The sequence below is a fragment of the Lolium rigidum genome, chromosome 5 (genome assembly GCF_022539505.1).
Source record: "Lolium rigidum isolate FL_2022 chromosome 5, APGP_CSIRO_Lrig_0.1, whole genome shotgun sequence".
Taxonomy (NCBI): domain Eukaryota; kingdom Viridiplantae; phylum Streptophyta; class Magnoliopsida; order Poales; family Poaceae; genus Lolium; species Lolium rigidum.
The window spans coordinates 161,585,659-161,610,230 of NC_061512.1; positions in this window are offsets into that span (position 1 = coordinate 161,585,659).

The following is a 24,572-nucleotide window of genomic DNA, read 5'->3' on the forward strand; positions in this document are numbered from 1 at the left end:
TGTAGGATAACGTTGCATAGAAAACAAAAATTTTCCTACCGCGAACACGCAATCCAAGCCAAGATGCAATCTAGAAGACGGTAGCAACGAGGGGGTATCGAGTCTCACCCTTGAAGAGATTCCAAAGCCTACAAGATGAGGCTCTTGTTGCTGCGGTAGACGTTCACTTGCCGCTTGCAAAAGCGCGTAGAAGATCTTGATCACGATCGGTTCCGGCGCCACGAACGGGCAGCACCTCCGTACTCGGTCACACGTTCGGTTGTTGATGAAGACGACGTCCACCTCCCCGTTCCGGCGGGCAGCGGAAGTAGTAGCTCCTCTTGAATCCGACGGCACGACGGCGTGGTGTCGGTGGCGGTGAAGAAGTCCGGCGGAGCTTCGCTAAGCTATGCGGGCAATATGGAGGAGAGGAGCTTGGCTAGGGTTTGGGAGGGGTGGCCGGCCACTCTATGGGGGCGGCCAGCTTGTGGTCTTGGGGTGGCCGGCCCCCTCCCTTGGCCCCTCATTATATAGGTGGATCCCAAGTGTTGGTGTCCAAGTCTTCGAATAAGACCCGAAACCAAAACCTTCCATAAGAGGGGAAACCTAGCCCAACTAGGACTCCCACCCAAAGGGTGGGATTTCCACCTCCCATGTGGGGGGTGGCCGGCCCCCTAAGGGGAGTCCACTTGGGACTCCTCCCCCACTAGGGTTGGCCGGCCATGGAGGTGGAGTCCCATGTGGACTCCACCTTCCTTGGTGGTTTCTTCCGGACTTTTCTAGAACCTTCTAGAACCTTCCATAGAACCTTCCGCGACATTTTATTCACATAAAATGACATCCTATATATGAATCTTATTCTCCGGACCATTCCGGAACTCCTCGTGATGTCCGGGATCATATCCGGGACTTCGAACAAATATTCCAACTCCATTCCATATTCAAGAACTACCATTTCAACATCCAACTTTAAGTGTGTCACCCTACGGTTCGAGAACTATGCGGACATGGTTGAGTACTCACTCCGACCAATAACCAATAGCGGGATGTGGAGATCCATAATGGCTCCCACATATTCAACGATGACTTTAGTGATCGAATGAACCATTCACATATATTACCAATTCCCTTTGTCTCGCGATATTTTACTTGTCCGAGGTTTGATCTTCGGTATCACTCTATACCTTGTTCAACCTCGTCTCATGACAAGTACTCTTTACTCGTACCGTGGTATGTGGTCTCTTATGAACTCATTCATATGCTTGCAAGACATTAGACGACATTCCACCGAGAGGGCCCGAGTATATCTATCCGTCATCGGGATGGACAAATCCCTTTGTTGATCCATATGCCTCAACTCATACTTTCCGGATACTTAATCCCACCTTTATAGCCACCCATTTACGCGGTGGTGTTTGGTGTAATCAAAGTACCTTTCCGGTATAAGTGATTTACATGATCTCATGGTCATAAGGACTAGGTAACTATGTATCGAAAGCTTATAGCAAATAACTTAATGACGAGATCTTATGCTACGCTTAATTGGGTGTGTCCATTATATCATTCATACAATGACATAACCTTGTTATTAATAACATCCAATGTTCATGATTATGAAACTAATCATCCATTAATCAACAAGCTAGTTTAAGAGGCATACTAGGGACTTCTTGTTTGTCTACATATCACACATGTACTAATGTTTCGGTTAATACAATTATAGCATGATATATAAACATTTATCATAAACATAAAGATATAAATAATAACCACTTTATTATTGCCTCTAGGGCATATCTCCTTCGATCTCCCACTTGCACTAGAGTCAATAATCTAGATTACATTGTAATATACCTAACACCCATGGCATTACGGTGTTGGTCATGCTTTGCCCTAGGGAGAGCTTTAGTCAACGGATCCGCTACATTCGGATCGGTGTGTACTTTGCAAATCTTTACTTCTCCATCTTCGATGTACTCGCGAATCGAGTGGTAACGCAGCTTGATATGCTTCGGCCTCTTGTGTGACCTTGGCTCTTGTGCATTGGCGATGGCACCCATGTTATCACGGTAAATGATTAATGGGTCCAATGCACTAGGAACCACACCGAGCTCTACAATGAACCTCTTCATCCATACCGCTTCGATGAAGCCTCCGAAGCCGCTATGTACTCGATTACGTTGAAGACTTCGCCACCGTGCACTTGCTTCGAGCTTGCCCGGCTTACTGCAGCACCATTCAATATAAACACGTACCCGGATTGTGACTTAGAGTCATCGGGATCGGTGTTCCAACTTGCATCGGTGTAACTTGTTACAACGAGCTCTTGGTCACCTCCATAACAAAGAAACATATCCTTAGTTCTTTTCAAGTACTTCAGGATATTCTTGACCGCTGTCCGGTGTTCCATTCCTGGATCACTTTGATATCTGCTAGTCAAACTAACAGCATGCGCTATATCCGGTCTTGTACATAGCATGGCATACATAATAGAGCCTACTGCCGAAGCATAGGGGATCTGATTCATCCTTTCTCTTTCTTCGCCGTAGCCGGTCCTTGAGTCTTACTCAAGACCTTGCACAGTAACATAGGTAAAAACCCTTTCTTACTTTCGTCCATTCTAAACTTCTTTAGAATCTTGTCCGAGTATGTACTCTGTGATAGCCCTATTAGGCGTCTTGATCTATCTCTATAAATCTTGATGCCTAATATATACGATGCTTCACCAAGGTCTTTCATTGAAAAACTGTTATTCAAATAACCTTTTACCTTTGCTTAATAGTTCTATATCATTCCCGATCAATAATATGTCATCTACATATAATATCGGGAATGCTACGGAGCTCCCACTCACTTTCTTGTAAATACGAGGCCTCTCCATGACACTTGTATAAACCCGAAGTCTTTGATCACCTTATCAAAGCGTCGGTTCCAACTTCTCGATGCTTGCTTCGGTCCATAGATTGAACGCTGAAGTTTGCATACTTTGTCGGCATTTTTAGGATCAACAAAACCTTTGGGTTGTACCATATACAACTCTTCCTCAATGTCTCCATTAAGGAACGCCGTTTTGACATCCATACGCCAAATCTCATAATCGAAAAATGCAGCTATTGCTAACAAAATCCTCACAGATTTTAGCTTCGCTACGGGTGAGAAAGTCTCATCGTAGTCAACTCCTTGAATTTGTCGGAAACCCTTTGCGACAAGTCGAGCTTTATAGACGGTAATATTACCATCGGCATCTGTTTTTCTCTTGAAGATCCATTTATTCTCGACGGCCTTTCGGCTATCGGGTAAGTCTACCAAAGTCCATACTTTGTTATCATACATGGATCCCATTTCGGATTTCATGGCTTCTTGCCATTTGTTGGAATACGGGCTCATCATCGCTTCTTCATACGTCGCGGGGTCCTCATCATTGTTATCCACAATCATGACATTTAGACAAGGATCATACCAATCGGGAGTGGCACGTTCCCTTGTCGATCTGCGAGGTTCGATAGTTTCCTCGTTCGAAGTTTCATGATCATTATCATTAGCTTCCTCTGTTGCCGGTGTAGGCGGTACAGGTACAACTTCCGGTCTTGCGCTACTGCGATCAACGAGTATAGATTCATTAATCTCATCGAGTTCTACTTTTCTTCCGGTCACTTCTTTAGTGAGAAATTCTTTCTCAAGAAAGGTTCCGTTCTTAGCAACAAAGATTTTGCCTTCGGATCTGTGATAGAAAGTGTACCCTATAGTTTCCTTAGGGTATCCTATGAAGACGCATTTCTCCGCTTTGGGTTCTAGCTTGTCCGGTTGTAACTTTTTTACATAGGCTTCGCAACCCCAAACTTTAAGGAACGACGACTTAGGTTTCTTATTAAACCATAATTCATACGGTGTCGTTTCTACGGATTTTGATGGTGCTCTATTTAAAGTGAATGCGGTTGTCTCTAATGCATAACTCCAAAATGATAACGGCAAATCGGTAAGAGACATCATAGAACGAACCATATCTAAGAGAGTTCGATTACGACGTTCGGACACACCGTTTCGTTGTGGTGTTCCCGGCGGTGTCAATTGTGAAAGTATTCCGCATTTCTTTAAATGCATGCCAAACTCATAACTCGGATATTCACCTCCGCGATCGGATCGTAGAAATTTAATCTTCTTGTTACGTTGATTTTCTACTTCACTTTGGAATTCCTTAAACTTCTCAAAAGTTTCGGATTTATGTTTCATGAAATAGATATACCCATATCTACTCAGATCATCTGTGAAGGTTAGAACATAACGATAACCACCGCGCGATGCTACACTCATTGGTCCGCATACATCGGTATGTATGATTTCCAATAAGTCAGTAGCTCGCTCCATCATACCAGAAAATGGAGTCTTAGTCATTTTTCCCATTAGACATGCTTCGCATCTATCAAGTGACTCAAAGTCAAGTGATTCAAGTAATCCATCGGTATGGAGTTTCTTCATGCGTTTCACTCCAATATGACCAAGACGACGAGTGCCACATATAAGTAGAATTATCATTCAATTTAATTCGCTTAGCATCAATGTTATGTATATGCGTATCACTACTATCGAGATCTAATAGAAATAAGCCATTCTTTTGTGGTGCTCGACCATAAAAGATATTATTCATAAAAATAGAACAACCATTATTCTCAGACTTGAATGAATAACCGTCTTGCATTAAACAAGATCCGGATATAATGTTCATGCTCAACGCAGGTACATAATAACAATTATTTAGGCTTAAAACTAATCCCGAAGGTAGATGTAGAGGAAGTGTGCCGATTGCGATCACATTGACCTTGGATCCGTTTCCAACGCGCATCGTCACTTCATCTTTCAGCGGTTGTCGTTTATTCTTTAGTTCCTGTTTCGAGTTACAAATATGAGCAACCGAACCGAGTATCAAATACCCGAGTACTAGAACGAGAACTAGTGAGATAAACATCTATAACATGTATATCGGATATACCTTCTTTCTTCTTCTTGACAAGGCCGCTCTTCGGATCCGCCAAATACTTGGAGCAATTACGCTTCCGGTGTCCCTTCTCCTTGCGAGTAATAGCACTCGAGCATCGGGCTTAGGGCCGTTCTTGGGTTTCATAGGAGGCGTGGCAGCTTTCTTGCCACCCTTCTTGAATTTTCCCTTAGATTTGCCCTGTTTCTTGAAACTGGTGGTCTTGTTGACCATCAACACTTGGTGCTCTTTCTTGATCTCAATCTCAGCAGCTTTTAGCATGCCAAAGAGTTCGGGTAACTCCTTGTTCATGTTCTGCATATTGTAGTTCATCACAAAGTTCTTATAACTTGGTGGCGGTGATTGAAGGACACGATTAATCCCCGATCTGTTAGGAATCACTATTCCCAAGTCACCGAGTTTCTTCGCATGCCCGGTCATGGCGAGCATGTGCTCACTAATGGAGCTGCCTTCTTCCATCATACGACTGAAGAAATGTTTCGATGCTTCATAGCATTCCACGGCCGCATGAGTCTCAAAAATAGCTTTCGGCTCATTCATCAACTCATGAGGATCGTGGTGCTCAAAACGTTTTTGAAGATCGGATTCCAGACTGCACAGGATGGCACACTGAACTTGAGAGTACCGAGTTTTCCGAGTCTCGTAAACAGCTTTTACTTCATCGGTTTCAGTTTCAAATTTTAATTCAACATAATTAAAAATCTAGGTGAACTCCCACTCAAAACAATATCCCTCGCATTGTCTTAGTGATCACACGAACCAAATCCATCGCACCTCAAATCGATCATCACGAGAAAAGGTGTAATTTCAATGGCGAACACTCAAAGTGTTCATCATATCAATCATATGATTCATGCTCTACCTTTCGGTATCACGTGTTCCGAGACCATGTCTGTACATGCTAGGCTCGTCAAGGCCACCTTAGTATCCGCATGTGCAAAACTGTCTTGCACCCGTTGTATGTACTTATTGATGTCTACGGGAGCTTCTATTCTTGTAGACAGTGTTGGGCCTCCAAGAGCAGAGGTTTGTAGAACAGCAGCAAGTTTCCCTTAAGTGGATTACCCAAGGTTTATCGATCTCGGGGAGGAAGAGGTCAAAGATATCCCTCTCATGCAACCCTGCAACCACAAAGCAAGAAGTCTCTTGTGTCCCCAACACACCTAATAGGTGCACTAGTTCGGCGAAGAGATAGTGAAATACAGGTGGTATGAATAAGTATGAGCGGTAGCAACGGTGCCAGAAAAGTGCTTGGCGTGTAGTTGATGGTGGTGGTATTGCAGCGAGTAACGCAGTAAAACAGTAAACAAGCAGTAGTAATGTAGCAGTAGTAACGCAGCAGTAGTAACGCAGCAGTAGTAACTCAGCAGTATTTAGGAACAAGGCCTAGGGATTACACTTTCACTAGTGGACGCTCTCAACATTGATCACATAACAGAATAGATAAATGCATACTCTACACTTTTGTTGGATGATGAACACATTGCGTAGGATTACACGAACCCTCAATGCCGGAGTTAACAAGCTCCACAATAATGCTCATGTTTAAGTAACCTTTAGTGTAAGATAGATCAACGCTACTAAACCAAGTACTAGCATAGCATGCACACTTGTCACCTTCATGCATATGTAGGAGGAATAGATCACATCAATATTATCATAGCAATAGTTAACTCCATAATCTACAAGAGATCATGATCATAGCATATACCAAGTACTAACACGGTGCACGCACTCGTCACCTTTGCACACATGCAGGAGGAATAAACTACTTTAATAACAAATCACTAGAGTAGCACATGGATAAATTGTGATACAACATGCTGCAATCATAAAGAGATATAAATAAGCACCTCACTATGCCATTCAACGGTGAATAAGTATTCGTGAAATCTAGCCTAAGAGACCCACACGGTGCACACACTGTCACCTTTACACACGTGGGACGAGGAGTCTCCGGAGATCACATAAGTAAAACTCACTTGACTAGCATAATGACATCTAGATTACAAGCATCATCATATGAATCTCAATCATGTAAGGCAGCTCATGAGATTATTGTATTGAACTACATAGGAGAGAGATGAACCACATAGCTACCGGTACAGCCCCGAGCCTCGATGGAGAACTACTCCCTCCTCATGGGAGCAGCAGCGGTGATGAAGATGGCGGTGGAGATGGCAGCGGTGTCGATGGAGAAGCCTTCGGGGGCACTTCCCCGCTCCGGCAGGGTGCCGGAACAGAGATCCTGTCCCCCGGATCTTGGCTTCGCGATGGCGGCGGCTGCGGCAGGTTTACGTGGGTTTCGTCAATTGGTATCGGGTTTTCTGATCCGAGGGGCTCTTTATAGGCGGAGAGGCGGCGCAGGAAGGTCGAAGGGGGTCCACACCCTAGGGTGGCGCGCCCCCCCCCCTTGGCCGCGCCGGGGTAGGGTTTGGTGGCCCCGGGCCTCTTCTCCGGCGGTTCTCGTGTGTTCCGGAGGCTTCCGGGTAAAATAGGAACACTGGGCGTTGATTTCGTCCGATTCCGAGAATATTTCGTTACTAGGATTTACGAAACCAAAAACAGCAGAAACGAGAAGCGGCACTTCGGCATCTTGTTAATAGGTTAGTTCCGGAAAATGCACGAATATGACATAAAGTGTGCATAAAACATGTAGATAACATCAATAATGTGGCATGGAACACAAGAAATTATCGATACGTTGGAGACGTATCAGCATCCCCAAGCTTAGTTCTGCTCGTCCCGAGCAGGTAAAACGATAACAAAGATAATTTCTGGAGTGACATGCCATCATAACCTTGATCATACTTGTACAGCATATGTAGTGAATGCAGCGATCAAAACAATGTATATGACATGGGTAAACAACTGAATCAAAAAGCAAAGACTTTTCATGAATAGCACTTCAAGACAAGCATCAATAAGTCTTGCATAAGAGTTAACTCATAAAGCAATAATTTAAAGTAAAGGTATTGAAGCAACACAAAAGAAGATTAAGTTTCAGCGGTTGCTTTCAACTTATAACATGTATATCTCATGGATAATTGTCAATGCAAAGCAATATAACAAATGCAATATGCAAATATGTAAGAATCAATGCACAGTTCACACAAGTGTTTGCTTCTTGAGATGGAGAGAAATAGGTGAACTGACTCAACATTGAAAGTAAAAGAATGGTCCTCCATAGAGGAAAAGCATCGATTGCTATATTTGTGCTAGAGCTTTGATTTTGAAAACATAAAGAGAGCATAAAAATAAAGTTTGGAGAGGTGTATGTTGTTGTCAACGAATGGTAGCGGGTACTCTAACCCCCTTGCCAGACAAACCTTCAAAGAGCGGCTCCCATTTTATTTTATTTTTGGGTGGCACTCCTTCCAACCTTTCTTTCACAAACCATGGCTAACCGAATCCTCGGGTGCCTGCCAACAATCTCATACCATGAAGGAGTGCCTTTTTATTTTAGTTTTATTATGATGACACTCCTCCCATCCTTTGCTTACACAAGCCATGGCTAACCGAATCCTTCGGGTGCCGTCCAACAATCACATACCATGGAGGAGTGTCTATTTTTGTTAATTAATTTGGGACTGGGAATCCCATTGCCGGCTCTTTTTGCAAAATTATTGGATAAGCGGATGAAGCCACTAGTCCATTGGTGAAAGTTGCCCAACAAGATTGAAAGATAAACACCACATACTTCCTCATGAGCTATAAAACATTGACACAAATAAGAGGTAATAAATTTTGAATTGTTTAAAGGTAGCACTCAAGCAATTTACTTTGGAATGGCGGAGAAATACCATGTAGTAGGTAGGTATGGTGGACACAAATGGCATGGTGTTGTTTGGCTCAAGGTTTTGGATGCATGAGAAGTATTCCCTCTCGATACAAGGTTTAGGCTAGCAAGGTTGTTTGAAGCAAGCACAAGTATGAACTAGTACAGCAAAACTCACATAAAGGTCATATTACAAGCATTATAAGACTATACATCGTCTTCCTTGTCGTTCAAACACCTTACTAGAAATTATCTAGACCTTAGAGAGACCAATTATGCAAACCAAATTTTAGCATGCTCTATGTATTTCTTCATTAATGGGTGCAAAGTATATGATGCAAGAGCTTAAACATGAGCACAACAATTGCCAAGTATCACATTACCCAAGACATTATAGCAATTACTACATGTATCATTTTCCAATTCCAACCATATAACAATTTAACGAAGAGGAAACTTCGCCATGAATATTATGAGCTAAGAACACATGTGTTCATATGAACCAGCGGAGCGTGTCTCTCTCCCACACAAGCATGATGTAATCCAATTTATTCAAACAAAAACAAAAACAAAAGCACACAGACGCTCCAAGAAAAAGCACATAAGATGTGATGGAATAAAAATATAGTTTCAGGGGAGGAACCTGATAATGTTGTTGATGAAGAAGGGGATGCCTTGGGCATCCCCAAGCTTAGACGCTTGAGTCTTCTTAATATATGCAGGGGTGAACCACCGGGGCATCCCCAAGCTTAGAGCTTTCACTCTCCTTGATCATGTTGCATCATACTCCTCTCTTGATCCTTGAAAACTTCCTCCACACCAAACTCGAAACAACTCATTAGAGGGTTAGTGCACAATATAAATTAACATATTCAGAGGTGACACAATCATTCTTAACACTTCTGGACATTGCATAATGCTACTGGACATTAGTGGATCAAAGAAATTCATCCAACATAGCAAAAGAGGCAATGCGAAATAAAAGGCAGAATCTATCAAAACAGAACAGTTCGTATTGACGAATTTTAAAATGGCACCATACTTGCTCAAATGAAAATTCTCAAATTGAATGAAAGTTGCGTACATATATGAGGATCATGCACGTAAATTGGCTTAATTTTCTGAGCTACCTACAGGGAGGTGGACCCAGATTCGTGACAGCAAAAAAATCTGGAACTGCGCAGTAATCCAAATCTAGTACTTACTTTTCTATCAACGGCTTAACTTGGCACAACAAAACACAAAACTAAGATAAGGAGAGGTTGCTACAGTAGTAAACAACTTCCAAGACATAAATATAAAACAAAGTACTGTAGCAAAATAGCACATGGGTTATCTCCCAAGAAGTTCTTTCTTTATAGCCATTAAGATGGGCTCAGCAGTTTTAATAATCCATTCGCGGGAAATAATATTTGAAGCAAAAGAGAGCTTCAAGAGGCAAATTCAAAACAAATTTAAGTCTAACATGCTTCCTATGAAGAGGAATCTTGTACACAAACGAATTCATGAAGAACAAAGTGACAAGCATAAGAGGATAAAACATGAGTAACTTCAAGATTCTCAACATAAAGAGGGGAAACTTAATATTATTAAGATGCATATAACCATATTTCCCTCTCTCATAATAACTTTCAGTAGCATCATTGATGAAATCCACAATATACCCATCACTTAAAACATTCTTATCATGGTTCATATGCATAGAAGTATCATTAAATTTGGCATAAGAAGAGTTATTCTCATTAATAGTAATTGGAGCAAGATTATTATCAAGAATTTGAACATGGTAAACAAGTTGCCTATTAAGGGGATTGTTTTTGGTAATCCAATCATGACTATGACAAGTTTCATAAGGATAGTTAGAACCTATATCATAGCATTCTTTATAATAATCATTAGAGATCGGAGGCATAGTGTTATCATAAGAAATAGAATAGTTATCCTTCACAATCGGTTTATCTGTGTCCACACCGTTATTGTTATTAGAAGGAGATGTATCAAGAACATAATGACCAGTAGCTAAAGGATTTGCAAACACCTCTTCCCCAAGCTTAGAGCTTTCTATATCATTATGGGAGGAAGCATGGATAGTACCGACACTATGGCAATTATTATCCTCATCATTTTCAGAATTAGTTTCCCAGAGATTTGCAATATCAAAAGTAGTGTGCTCATTCAAATCATGATTGCTAATGTATGTAAAGGGCATAGGAAGATCATCGTATTCAGATTCATTATCACAATAATCATCAGGAGCAACATACTTACGGTTACCTATCGTTATCTCATATACGCGGGGATACGCCGTTACCTCTTTCTTTTTCTTCTTCTTCTTCTTTGTTCCCTTCTTCTTCTTCTTCTTCTCTTCCTTCTCCTCGTTCCCTTCTTTAGGAGGAAGAGGCTTGAAGGGTGGCTTGTCCGCATAACCTGATTTACTTTCAGAAACAATAGAAGAAACTTGGGAGGATCCCTCCTTTTCATTAATTAATTGAAAACACACGGCGGTCCTATCATATTTTGGCAAGGTGTCATCTTCTAAAATATTTTGTATGTAAGTATTTGTATGGCTATTATCAATGCAATAAGAAAAACACCCATGCAGGACATCATCAATATCAAGATCACTCATATGTAACAAAGAGATTTTTCTCGACAATTCTTCACACCCCAAAAATAAAGTAAGTTCATCATGCTGATTAGGAATAATTTCATCATCACAATACAAATTTGCAGCACTCATTGGGTTCAAATTATCATTGGAGGAGCATTGAAAATTAAAATGACCCACTTCATGGCAAACTTCACAAATAAAAGGATAGAGGGCGCAAACTTTTTTACCAAGATCATCTAGAGCCCTAAACCACTTTCTAGTTTTTTCATTAGCATGATGGATACAATATTCATCTTTGATTTGATTAATTCCACAAGGTCTATGTAGTCCACAAAAATTAACATGCTTATAGGAATTAGCATTCTTAGGAGTTTGAGCATGCTTATTGCAATAATTAACAACAATTTCATTCTTCATGCAAGCCTCTTTAAAAGGTTCATGATACTTATCAAAATTATTTTTAGGCAATTCAAAATGAGAAGCAAAGGCTTTATAAAGATTTGCAGCAACTTGAGAGTCAAGACCATAAGTGGCACTCATATTTCGAAATTTATCGGTATCCATAAAAGCTTCAATGCATTCATAATCATAATTTATACTTGACTCTTTACCTTCATTGTTCTCCCATCCTTCAGCGTTGTCCTCAATCCGATCAAGGAGGTCCCACCTAGCTTCAACCTCCTTGCTTGTGAAAGATCCCTCCGAACACGCGTCCAGATAGTCCTTGTGTTGTCCTGAAAGCCTCGCATAAAAATTGTTAACAATAACATTACGGGGGAGCTCATGAATGGGACATTTGAGCATTAGAGATTTCAATCTCCCCCACGCTTGAGAAATACTCTCTCCATCACGAGGATAAAAGTTATAAATATAATTCCTATCAATATGCACTTCATGCGGAGGATAAAATTTAGAATAAAAGAGAGATGCAATTTCCTCCCAACCAAGAGAATGCCTATTCTCCAACAATTTATACCAATGCGCCGCTTTACCAGACAGCGAAACGGAGAATAGCTTCTTCTTCACTTCATCCATAGAGATACTGCACACTTGAATAACCCGCATAATTCGTGCAAAAACAGTAAATGATCTCTAGGATGGACAGTTCCATCCCCTTTATAGTGATTGTCCATAACACGTTCAATAATTTTCATAGGTATTTTATACGGAATACTTTCAGCAGGTGGATTCAAAATATCAGGAGCATCATTAGAGGTATCGCATATGGGAGATAAAGCATTATCAGAACAAATTTTCTCCCCTAAAGATGGGAAGCTAAAAAGATCGCAAAAACTAGCTTCCCCAAGCTTAGACTTCTTCATAGCATTAGCAGTAATTGCGTTCATACTAATAACATCGCTACTAACATGCAAATAAGGTTCCATAGGTTTTTTAATTTTCGCATCAAACAATTCTAAATCAGGAAAAAGATTAAAAAGCTCACCAATTTTTTTGTTGTTTTCCATTATGCCTAACTAGTGTAAAACAAGAAACAAAAAGTTGCAATTGCGGGATCTAAAGGAAATAGCTTCGAGCACAAACACAATGGCGCCGGAAAAATACTTTACACGGGACCGTAGTATGAGAGCCTTTTTACCTTTCCTCCCCGACAACGGCGCCGAGAAAAGTGCTTGATGTCTACGGGAGCTTCTATTCTTGTAGACGAGTGTTGGGCCTCCAAGAGCGAGAGGTTTGTAGAACGAGCAGCAAGTTTCCCTTAAGTGGATTACCCAAGGTTTATCGATCTCGGGGAGGAAGAGGTCAAAGATATCCCTCTCATGCAACCCTGCAACCACAAAGCAAGAAGTCTCTTGTGTCCCCAACACACCTAATAGGTGCACTAGTTCGGCGAAGAGATAGTGAAATACGGGTGGTATGAATAAGTATGAGCGGTAGCAACGGTGCCGGAAAAGTGCTTGGCGTGTAGTTGATGGTGGTGGTATTGCAGCAGTAGTAACGCAGTAAAACGAGTAAACAAGCGGTAGTAATGTAGCGATAGTAACGCAGCGATAGTAACGCAGCGGTAGTAACTCAGCGGTATTTAGGAACAAGGCCTAGGGATTACACTTTCACTAGTGGACGCTCTCAACATTGATCACATAACGAGAATAGATAAATGCATACTCTACACTTTTGTTGGATGATGAACACATTGCGTAGGATTACACGAACCCTCAATGCCGGAGTTAACAAGCTCCACAATAATGCTCATGTTTAAGTAACCTTTAGTGTAAGATAGATCAACGCTACTAAACCAAGTACTAGCATAGCATGCACACTGTCACCTTCATGCATATGTAGGAGGAATAGATCACATCAATATTATCATAGCAATAGTTAACTCCATAATCTACAAGAGATCATGATCATAGCATATACCAAGTACTAACACGGTGCACGCACTGTCACCTTTGCACACATGCAGGAGGAATAAACTACTTTAATAACAAATCACTAGAGTAGCACATGGATAAATTGTGATACAACATGCTGCAATCATAAAGAGATATAAATAAGCACCTCACTATGCCATTCAACGGTGAATAAGTATTCAGTGAAATCTAGCCTAAGAGACCCACACGGTGCACACACTCGTCACCTTTACACACGTGGGACGAGGAGTCTCCGGAGATCACATAAGTAAAACTCACTTGACTAGCATAATGACATCTAGATTACAAGCATCATCATATGAATCTCAATCATGTAAGGCAGCTCATGAGATTATTGTATTGAACTACATAGGAGAGAGATGAACCACATAGCTACCGGTACAGCCCCGAGCCTCGATGGAGAACTACTCCCTCCTCATGGGAGCAGCAGCGGTGATGAAGATGGCGGTGGAGATGGCAGCGGTGTCGATGGAGAAGCCTTCCGGGGGCACTTCCCCGCTCCGGCAGGGTGCCGGAACAGAGATCCTGTCCCCCAGATCTTGGCTTCGCGATGGCGGCGGCTCTGGCAGGTTTCTGTGGGTTTCGTCAATTGGTATCGGGTTTTCTGATCCAGGGGCTCTTTATAGGCGGAGAGGCGGCGCAGGAAGGTCGAAGGGGGGTCCACACCCTAGGGTGGCGCGCCCCCCCCTGGGCCGCGCCGGGGTAGGGTTTGGTGGCCCTGGGCCTCTTCTCTGGCGGTTCTCGTGTGTTCTGGAGGCTTCCGGGTAAAATAGGAACCTGGGCGTTGATTTCGTCCGATTCCGAGAATATTTCGTTACTAGGATTTCTGAAACCAAAAACAGCAGAAAACGAGAACCGGCACTTCGGCATCTTGTTAATAGGTTAGTTCCAGAAAATGCACGAATATGACATAAAGTGTGCATAAAACATGTAGATAACATCAATAATGTGGCATGGAACACAAGAAATTATCGATACGTTGGAGACGTATCACTTATCGAATCTATCACACCCGATCATCACGAGATGCTTCGAAACGATAAGACTTGATAACGGTGCTACTAAGGATGAACACTTTATTATCTTGAGATTTTAGTGAGGGATCATCTTATAATGCTACCGTCGCGATCTAAGCAAAATAAGATGCATAAAAGGATTAACATCACATGCAGTTCATATGTGATATGATATGGCCCTTTTGTCTTTGCGCCTTTGATCTTCATCTCCAAAGCACGGACATGATCTCCATCATCTTCGGGCATGATCTCCATCATCGTCGGCGAAGCACCAAGGTCAATGGCGCCGTCTTCATGATTGTCCTCCATGTAGCAACTATTACAACTACTTTGAAATACTACTCAACATGAAATTTAAAGACAACCATAAGGCTCCTGCCGGTTGCCACAATACAATAATGATCATCTCATACATATTCATCATCACATTATGGCCATATCACATCACCAAACCCCGCAAAAACAAGTTAGACGCTCTCTAATTTGGTTTGCATATTTTACGTGGTTTAGGGTTTTCGATATAGATCTAATCTACCTACGAACATGAACCACAACGTTGATACTAATGTTTTCAATAGAAGAGTAAATTGAATCTTTACTATAGTAGGAGAGACGAGACACCCGAAAAGCCTCTTATGCAATACAAGTTGCATGTCGAACGAGGAACAAGTCTCATGAACGCGGTCATGTAAAGTTAGTCCGAGCCGCTTCATCCCACTATGCCATAAAGATGCAAAGTACTCAACTAAAGATAACAAGAGCATCAACGCCCACAAACCATTGTGTTCTACTCGTGCAACCATCTATGCATAGACACGGCTCGATACCACCTGTAGGAAAACGTTGCATAGAAAACAAAAATTTTCCTACCGCGAACACGCAATCCAAGCCAAGATGCAATCTAGAAGACGGTAGCAACGAGGGGGTATCGAGTCTCACCCTTGAAGAGATTCCAAAGCCTACAAGATGAGGCTCTTGTTGCTGCGGTAGACGTTCACTTGCCGCTTGCAAAAGCGCGTAGAAGATCTTGATCACGATCGGTTCCGGCGCCACGAACGGGCAGCACCTCCGTACTCGGTCACACGTTCGGTTGTTGATGAAGACGACGTCCACCTCCCCGTTCCAGCGGGCAGGGGAAGTAGTAGCTCCTCTTGAATCCGACAGCACGACGGCGTGGTGTCGGTGGTGGTGAAGAAGTCCGGCGGAGCTTCGCTAAGCTATGCGGGCAATATGGAGGAGAGGAGCTTGGCTAGGGTTTGGGAGGGGTGGCCGGCCACTCTATGGGGGGCGGCCAGCTTATGGTCTTGGGGTGGCCGGCCCCCTCCCTTGGCCCCTCATTATATAGGTGGATCCCAAGTGTTGGTGTCCAAGTCTTCGAATAAGACCCGAAACCAAAACCTTCCATAAGAGGGGAAACCTAGCCCAACTAGGACTCCCACCCAAAGGGTGGGATTTCCACCTCCCATGTGGGGGTGGCCGGCCCCTAAGGGGAGTCCACTTGGGACTCCTCCCCCACTAGGGTTGGCCGGCCATGGAGGTGGAGTCCCATGTGGACTCCACCTTCCTTGGTGGTTTCTTCCGGACTTTTCTAGAACCTTCTAGAACCTTCCATAGAACCTTCCGCGACATTTTATTCACATAAAATGACATCCTATATATGAATCTTATTCTCCGGACCATTCCGGAACTCCTCGTGATGTCCGGGATCATATCCGGGACTTCGAACAAATATTCCAACTCCATTCCATATTCAAGAACTACCATTTCAACATCCAACTTTAAGTGTGTCACCCTACGGTTCGAGAACTATGCGGACATGGTTGAGTACTCACTCCGACCAATAACCAATAGCGGGATCCGGAGATCCATAATGGCTCCCACATATTCAACGATGACTTTAGTGATCGAATGAACCATTCACATATATTACCAATTCCCTTTGTCTCGCGATATTTTACTTGTCCGAGGTTTGATCTTCGGTATCACTCTATACCTTGTTCAACCTCGTCTCATGACAAGTACTCTTTACTCGTACCGTGGTATGTGGTCTCTTATGAACTCATTCATATGCTTGCAAGACATTAGACGACATTCCACCGAGAGGGCCCAGAGTATATCTATCCGTCATCGGGATGGACAAATCCCACTGTTGATCCATATGCCTCAACTCATACTTTCCGGATACTTAATCCCACCTTTATAGCCACCCATTTACGCGAGTGGTGTTTGGTGTAATCAAAGTACCTTTCCGGTATAAGTGATTTACATGATCTCATGGTCATAAGGATTAGGTAACTATGTATCGAAAGCTTATAACAAATAACTTAATGACGAGATCTTATGCTACGCTTAATTGGGTGTGTCCATTATATCATTCATACAATGACATAACCTTGTTATTAATAACATCCAATGTTCATGATTATGAAACTAATCATCCATTAATCAACAAGCTAGTTTAAGAGGCATACTAGGGACTTCTTGTTTGTCTACATATCACACATGTACTAATGTTTCGGTTAATACAATTATAGCATGACATATAAACATTTATCATAAAAATAAAGATATAAATAATAACCACTTTATTATTGCCTCTAGGGCATATCTCCTTCAAACCAAGCAATGGCCTGTGCTTCTATTACTCCTTCGCAAGAGTTTCTAGTGGAGTTCCACCGGGTCAGGTAATCCCGGTCTGTTTCTTGCGGGCGCTGCACGCACAAAGCGAGCTGCTGAGGCCTGTTCGGCCTTCTGTAGGTGCTGCTGAAGTTGCTCACGAAAGCTTCCTCAAAGTCCAACCAGCCATTTATGCTTCCTTCCGGCAAGTTGTTCAGCCAGATTCTTGCCGGTCCTACCAGAAAAGTTGGCACGATTCTCACGGCCCAACGCCGGTTTCCTCCTCCGGCTATGACACCTCCGCCACCAGCAATGTATACCGCGGTCACGTAATCCGCGAGCCAGTCTTCCGGCTTAGTGGTGCCATCGTATGTTTTGGTGTCCCGGGGCAACTGAAAGTTGCGAACCGGTGGTTGCTCTTTCATGATCCTTGGGCCAAAGCACTTTGGACCCGGAGGACCCTCTGCCTCGATCATTTCAGACAGGTACACTCTGTCCAGACGGTGCCTCGCATCCCGTTCCGGCAAGTTTCTTTCTCCCAACCGCTCTCCCAAAGGTTTCTGGTAAGCGGTGAGTCTTGTTGAATCAACTTCATCGTAATGTTCCGGTACCGCGGCCCTTGCCTGCCGGTACCTTGGTGGAGGCATCTCCTCATCATCATACGCTGCCCTTGCAGCCGGATAATTTTGCCCGGTCTCGTGTCTACCGGCATGAATGTTTCCGGCATAGCCTCCTTTGGCGTAGCCTCGATCTGCCCCTTGGCTTTTTCTACCGGCATCGTGTTGCCCGGCTTGTTGTTTACCGGCAAGGACCGGATCGTACACAGTCATCTGCTGTGCGTTCACCTCTTTTTCTCTTCTTCTGTCCGGATGGGGGGACGAGGCCTGCCCATGGGACTTGCTTCCGGCATTCTTTGTTGAACGCGCGGATCTTGAGGCCATAGCCTTGTTCAGCTTAGCCAGCTGCTCAGCGTTCTGCTGCTCTACAGTATCTAGCAGCTCTCTGACACGCTCTTGTTGTTTTGCCAAAGCCTCTCCGGTAAGCGAGTCACACAGATCTACGGCGGCCTTAGCAGCTTTTATGGTTTTATCCGGACTACTGTACTTAGGTTTCTCTACGATGCTAGCGGATGCGGAGGTACTCTTGCCGGTAAGAACTTCCTTACGCAAATCCTGATCTAGATTGCGAGCCTTAAGCCGGTTCTCCGGTATCCTAGCAGCATTAGCGCTAACAGAAGCAAAGCCATGGGCAGCGTTGTACTCACGTATGGTTAGGTTCAGCTCGCGCTGCGTCCGGACGATGTCGGCGCCGCTCCCGAGCAGCTTCTTGCGTGTCGCCTCCAGCTCCGCCTGAGCCACCGCCGGGTCGATGTTCTGCGCGATGGGCGTTGCCAGCACGTTCATCGCCGCTTGGAGAGGTGTTGCCGGTGGTGCGGAAGACGCTCCCGGTGCGCCGATGTCGCGCTCCAGCGGTGGCTTGGCCGCACGGGTCGAAACCACGCGACCAGCAACCTCGTCCGCAGCCTCCTTGCCCACGCCGGCTGCGCCAGCCATCATCACCTCGACGCTGCCGGCAGCGCGGCCAGCACAGAGCCACCTTGGCGGGTCCGGTGCCACCAGCACCGGCGAGAGGCGCTGGCGCACGGGGACGGTGCCGAAGTAGACGCGGTGGCTGCCGAACTCGATGATGCGGCCGTTCTTGGGGAAGATGCCGCCGTTGGCGAAGCAGCCCGCGTTGTCGTTGATGAAGTCGATGGAGTAGAAGCGCTGGACGAGCGCAGACACTGTCCGCTCGCCGGCGACCTCGAGGATGCCCGCCCGAATGTGTATTCCAGCAAGCGCCACTTCATGCCCCACGGTGGGCGCCAACTGTCGTCGTGGTGAACAAACAGATGCCATAGGATGGCTTAGGTTGGGGCCGAATGGACGCAAGAGGATTCGGGGGAGGGTTTGTGATTAGATGGGATGAACTTCCGGATGGTTTCCTCAAGAACTTAGCCAAGGCTAGAGGTTGAAGAAGAAAGACATAAGGAAGAACTCGCTCTAGATCATCTTCTTCATTGATCTCAACAGGTTACAAGCTTCTCAGTACAAGTGTTCTTCTAACCCTCGCTCTCTTCGTGCGTGTCCGTAAGAAGGGCTGCCCCCTCTCCTTATATAGGGGAGAGGGTGGCTTACAGGGCAAGAAACCCTAATGGCATCTTTGACTAGACAAACTACTTTATAAAGCTACTTTAATCATAGATGACACCGGAGTCCTCTTTAATCAGGGATGCTGACGTCCTCCGGCTTCTTTGACCGTCATCCTTCTCTTTATCGTCAGCCCTTCGTTTAAAGCTACTTTGCTTAGCTCATCCTTGTCTTCTAGCTCTGGAGAGAATCTTTGACCAGTCCTGCCGACATGCTCTTCCTTCCGGTGGCCCGGTATCTTCTTATCCGGTTCCGGCATACCCCTATTGGGGATACCGGCTTAGCATCACTTAGCTAAATTCTTATCTTTGTGTTCCGGTACAAACATTAAACCGGTATCTTGATGGCTCAAACCATCCGGTTTGGCATGCCTTTGGCATACCGGGGGTCATCCCCCCAACAAGTTTTAATCATGCTCTCATGAAAATAGAAAATAAAGCAAAAGGAGCATCAAGAAAAAAATTCAAAACACATTTAAGTATAACCCACTTCCTCTGCATAGAAATCGTGTACACAAATAAATTCACAAAAAACAAAGTGACAAGCATAGGAAGATAAAAAAAGAGTAAATTCAAAACTTTCAGCATATAGAGAGGTGTTTCAGTACCATGAAAATTTCTACAACCATAGTTTCCTCTCTCATAATAATTTTCAGTAGCCTTATGAATAAACTCAATAATATAACTATCACATAAAGCACACTTTTCATGATCTACACACACATAATTTTTATCAAGCTCAAAAATAGTGGGATTAAAACATTCAAAACCTCTTTTAACAATTTTACAACAAGATGATTGATCGTTCTCAAGAGGTATGGGGCTCCAAGATAAAGTCAAGAGCCCTCCAATCTCATTTTAAATAGTAGTACAATTAATATTATCAACCAATATAGGACTATCATCTAGAGCTTTATCATAAACATTTTCTAAGCAAAACTCTTTAGTACCATGCACTTCGAAGTTAGACAAAAATAAAGGATTATCATAAGATTTATCAAAATAGCATGGATTATCATAGATAACGGGAGCATAATTATTATCACAAGTTTTACTCATAGTAAATATCTCGAGAGAATCCACAAGAACATAACATTCATCCTCCTTTGATAAGCATGGGGAACAATCAAATAGTGTAAGCGATAAAGAGTTACTCTCATTAGAAGGTAGGCATGGGTAGCTAATCCATTCTTCCTCCTTTTGTTCACCAGTTTCCTCCTCTTTTTTTATCTAATGAGCTTTCAGGTTCGGCAATTTCTTCCTCCACAGGTTCCTGTAAATTTTGGATAATTCTTGTGCATGACTGAGTCTCTCTTTATAATCAATGATATAACAACTATTGCTAAAATTTTCTATGCAATAACCAAGGATAGAAGAGACTATGTTTAAGTTTATTACAAGCAACACATGTTTCATAATTTTTAGACATGAACGATTCTATTTCAGAAGCTCCCATAAATAAGACAAATTGTTCTACTTCTTCAAATCCAAGATGAATATAGTTATTCCAATGATAGTTCACAATTAAAACTTCTTCACTAAAGCCACACTGGAATTTAAGATGTTTAGTATCCTGTTCATAGCAACAATTTATATCATGGCGTTTAAGCAAAATTTCAACAATTTGATTCAACTTTTGTAACACGCCTCTCATGACTTTACCCTTATATAATTATCTATACTTTATAAATAGCTCCAATAGAGGTTCTAGCATGTTCTTCCATAACAATATTTTTTTTTAGATTTTCGGTTTTTCAATTTTTTATGGATTTTCGGGTATAGAAAAATAAAATAAGATAAAATGAACTAGACAAAAGTAAACTAAACAAAACACAACTAAACGGAAATAAACTAAACAAAAATAACTAGACAAGAAAAAATAAAATAAAGTAAAAATAGAGAGACAAGTAAAGTGTACTCCCTAAGGGAACTTATGAGTAGAGTTATGCCTCCCTGGCAACGGCGCCAGAAAATAGTCTTGATGACCCTCAAGTATAGCGGATCGCAACAGTCTTCGAGGTAAGTAAAACCCAAATTTATTGATTCGACACAAGGGGAGGTAAATAATACTTATAAGCCTTAACATCGGAGTTGTCAATTCAGCTACACCTAGAAAAGCACTAGTAACAGGGGTAATGTGAAAGCAACAGTAATATGAGAGCAATGGCAATGGTAACACAACAGCAACAGTAGTAACACAGAGGCGATGGCACCGGAAAATATTCCAGTGCGTAGTTGACTGTAGAGCAATGATGATGACAGAAGGACCGGGGTTCCCAGCTATCTACACTAGTGGTAACTCTCCAAATAACATGTATTGGGTGAACAAATTACAGTTGGGCAATTGATAATTGTGAGGGCATGACAATGCATGCTATGATAAGATAAATGCTACTATAGTATTTAATTGGGCATTACAACATAATACATGTATAGACCGTAATCCAACTGCGTCTATGACTAATAATCCACCTTCAGGTTATCATCCGAACCCCTTCCGGTATTAAGTTGCAAGCAACAGATTATCGCATTAAGCAATGTGTCTAAAGTAAACAATAGAATTATCCTTAAACAAAATATTGTTGTTTTCTTCCTAGTAGCAACAACACATCTACAATCTTAGAAGTTATTGTCACTCTTCTAGAAAACTAGAGGCATGAAACCACTTTCGAGCATAAATACTCCCTCTTGGAGATACATGCAACTACTTTATCGGGGTAACTACAAGTACCAGAGAGCATGCAAGATCTTAAATAACAGTAGTATGATAATATGATAAACAATCTGATCACAATTTCACAATTTACCGGATCCCAACAAACACAACACCAATTACATCATATGGATCTCAATCATGTAAGGCAACTCATGAGATCATTGTATTGAAGTACATGGGAGAGAGAGAGTACCAACTAGCTACAACTGAGAACCCGTAGTCCAAGGGAGAACTACTCACGAACAATCATGGAGTCGAAGTGGAGGCGGCGGAGTCGATGGAGATGGCTCCTGGGGTCAATCCCCATCCCGGCAGGGTGTCGGAACAGGAACTTCTGACCCCCGAAACTTGTCTGGACGATGGCGGCGGCAACGAAACTTTTCGTGGACGGAGGCTGGTGTGTTTAGGGTTTTTGCGTCGAAGGCATTATATAGGCGGAAGGGCGAGGTCGGTGAGCACCAGGAGGCCCCACACCACCCCATGGCACGACCAGGGGGACCTACGTCAAGGGCTGGTGTGGCCTCTCTGGTGCCCTCCTCCGTCTCTGCTCTGGACTCCGTCTTCGTGTCGAGAAAATAGGAGGTTTGGCTTTTGTTTCGTTCAATTCAAAGAATATTCCTGTACAACTTTTCTAAAATACAAAAACAACAAAAACAAGAACTGGCACTGTGGCATCTTGTCAATAGGTTAGTTCCAGAAAATGCATAAAAGTGACATAAAGTGTAGACAAAACATATAGAAATTGGTGTAAAATAAGCATGGAGCATGAAAATCATAGATACGTTTACAACGTATCAATCATCTATGTGATATAAGTTTTCTAATTTATGGGAGGATCATGATGATGTAAAAGAAATAGATGATACCATAAGGTCTCATTAGATAATTTATCTTTATGTGGTGAATCTACTAAAAATTGTGTGGTTAAACTCACCTTTAATGCTTACAAATATTATGAAAGAGGAACAGACAAGAGCCCTCTTTATGTTTCCATGTTATTTAAAATTCAAAATACTGGTCATTATATGCATTAGCTACTATTAAGTTGCTGTTATTTATTCATATATAAAATGCCAATGCATAGGAAGAGAGTTAGACTTAAAAGTTAATGGTTTCAAATCTCGTGGTGTGCTCCATGTGCTTTTAAATAAAATTTAATTTGACCACACCTTTATATCCTTATTAAATTGTAAAATAACTTTACGCATTATCACATAGTAATTATTTTATAAGTCTTAATAAAAATACAAATAAACTATGGAGAGTAAATGAGAAAGATGAACATTGGAGAAGTTGGGGTCGACCTTGAGCATGTGTTGTTCATGCCAATGAAACCATTGCCAAGTCTATATCATTAAAACTCTTCCTACACTAAAACAAAATAAAAAAAGTGTTTCATATATATATATATTATCTTCTTGGATACAATGTTTTTCCAATAATTAGTATAGTTTCCATCTTGGTAGAAATTATCATATCATTTGTTTAGAGAACTAACCATATTGTAGGTATTGGAGTATCATGGAGATGAAAATATTTCTTTGTTTGAGATGAGTAACATGATATGATGAGAAAGAAGTAGAGCCCAAAAAAGGTTCTGTTTTTTTTGGAGAAATGAAGGCTTTTGTGCTGTTGTCCCGCCCAGAATTCCCGCTACAGCTCCGCCACTGATCTCGAGTAAATCATTTCAAACTTATGTTCTAGTTTTATCTTCATGATCCCTTTTGAATGTTTGCAAGGACTATGTTTTTATTTACCTTCGATTGTTTTTATTTTTTTCCTATGCATGCTTGTTGTTTCAAGATAGTTTCTGTTTAGTTTACTCGCTGGTTTTTAAAATAAAGTACCAAGTTTTACCTATTTGGGTGTTATTCAAAGTTGTGAAACAAAATGGAAGTTGCAGATTCCTGCATGCTACTTTTTAGTGCATGATTTTTCTATTTTTTGGCAACTCCTAAAATCTTAAAAAATTCACCGAAGTTGCAACTTTTCACTCTATATTTGTAGAAAATTTGGCTAAAATTCCTGACATGTCTAAGTAGTCGTAAATATTGAGTTTTTCTGTTGCTAAAATTCTAGACAGATTCCGCACCCTAATGTTAGAACCATTCTTTTATGTATCAAAATGATTTTTCTTATTTTTTTTTGATATACTAGGAATGAGTAGGACATTACGTGCTCTCTGGTTCATAAAGGAATAATTTTGTCTTTGTAGAATAAGGCATCAAGAATGATATTTTTGTACCACTAATGTCACCCCTAGAAAATAAATGGGAGAAAGT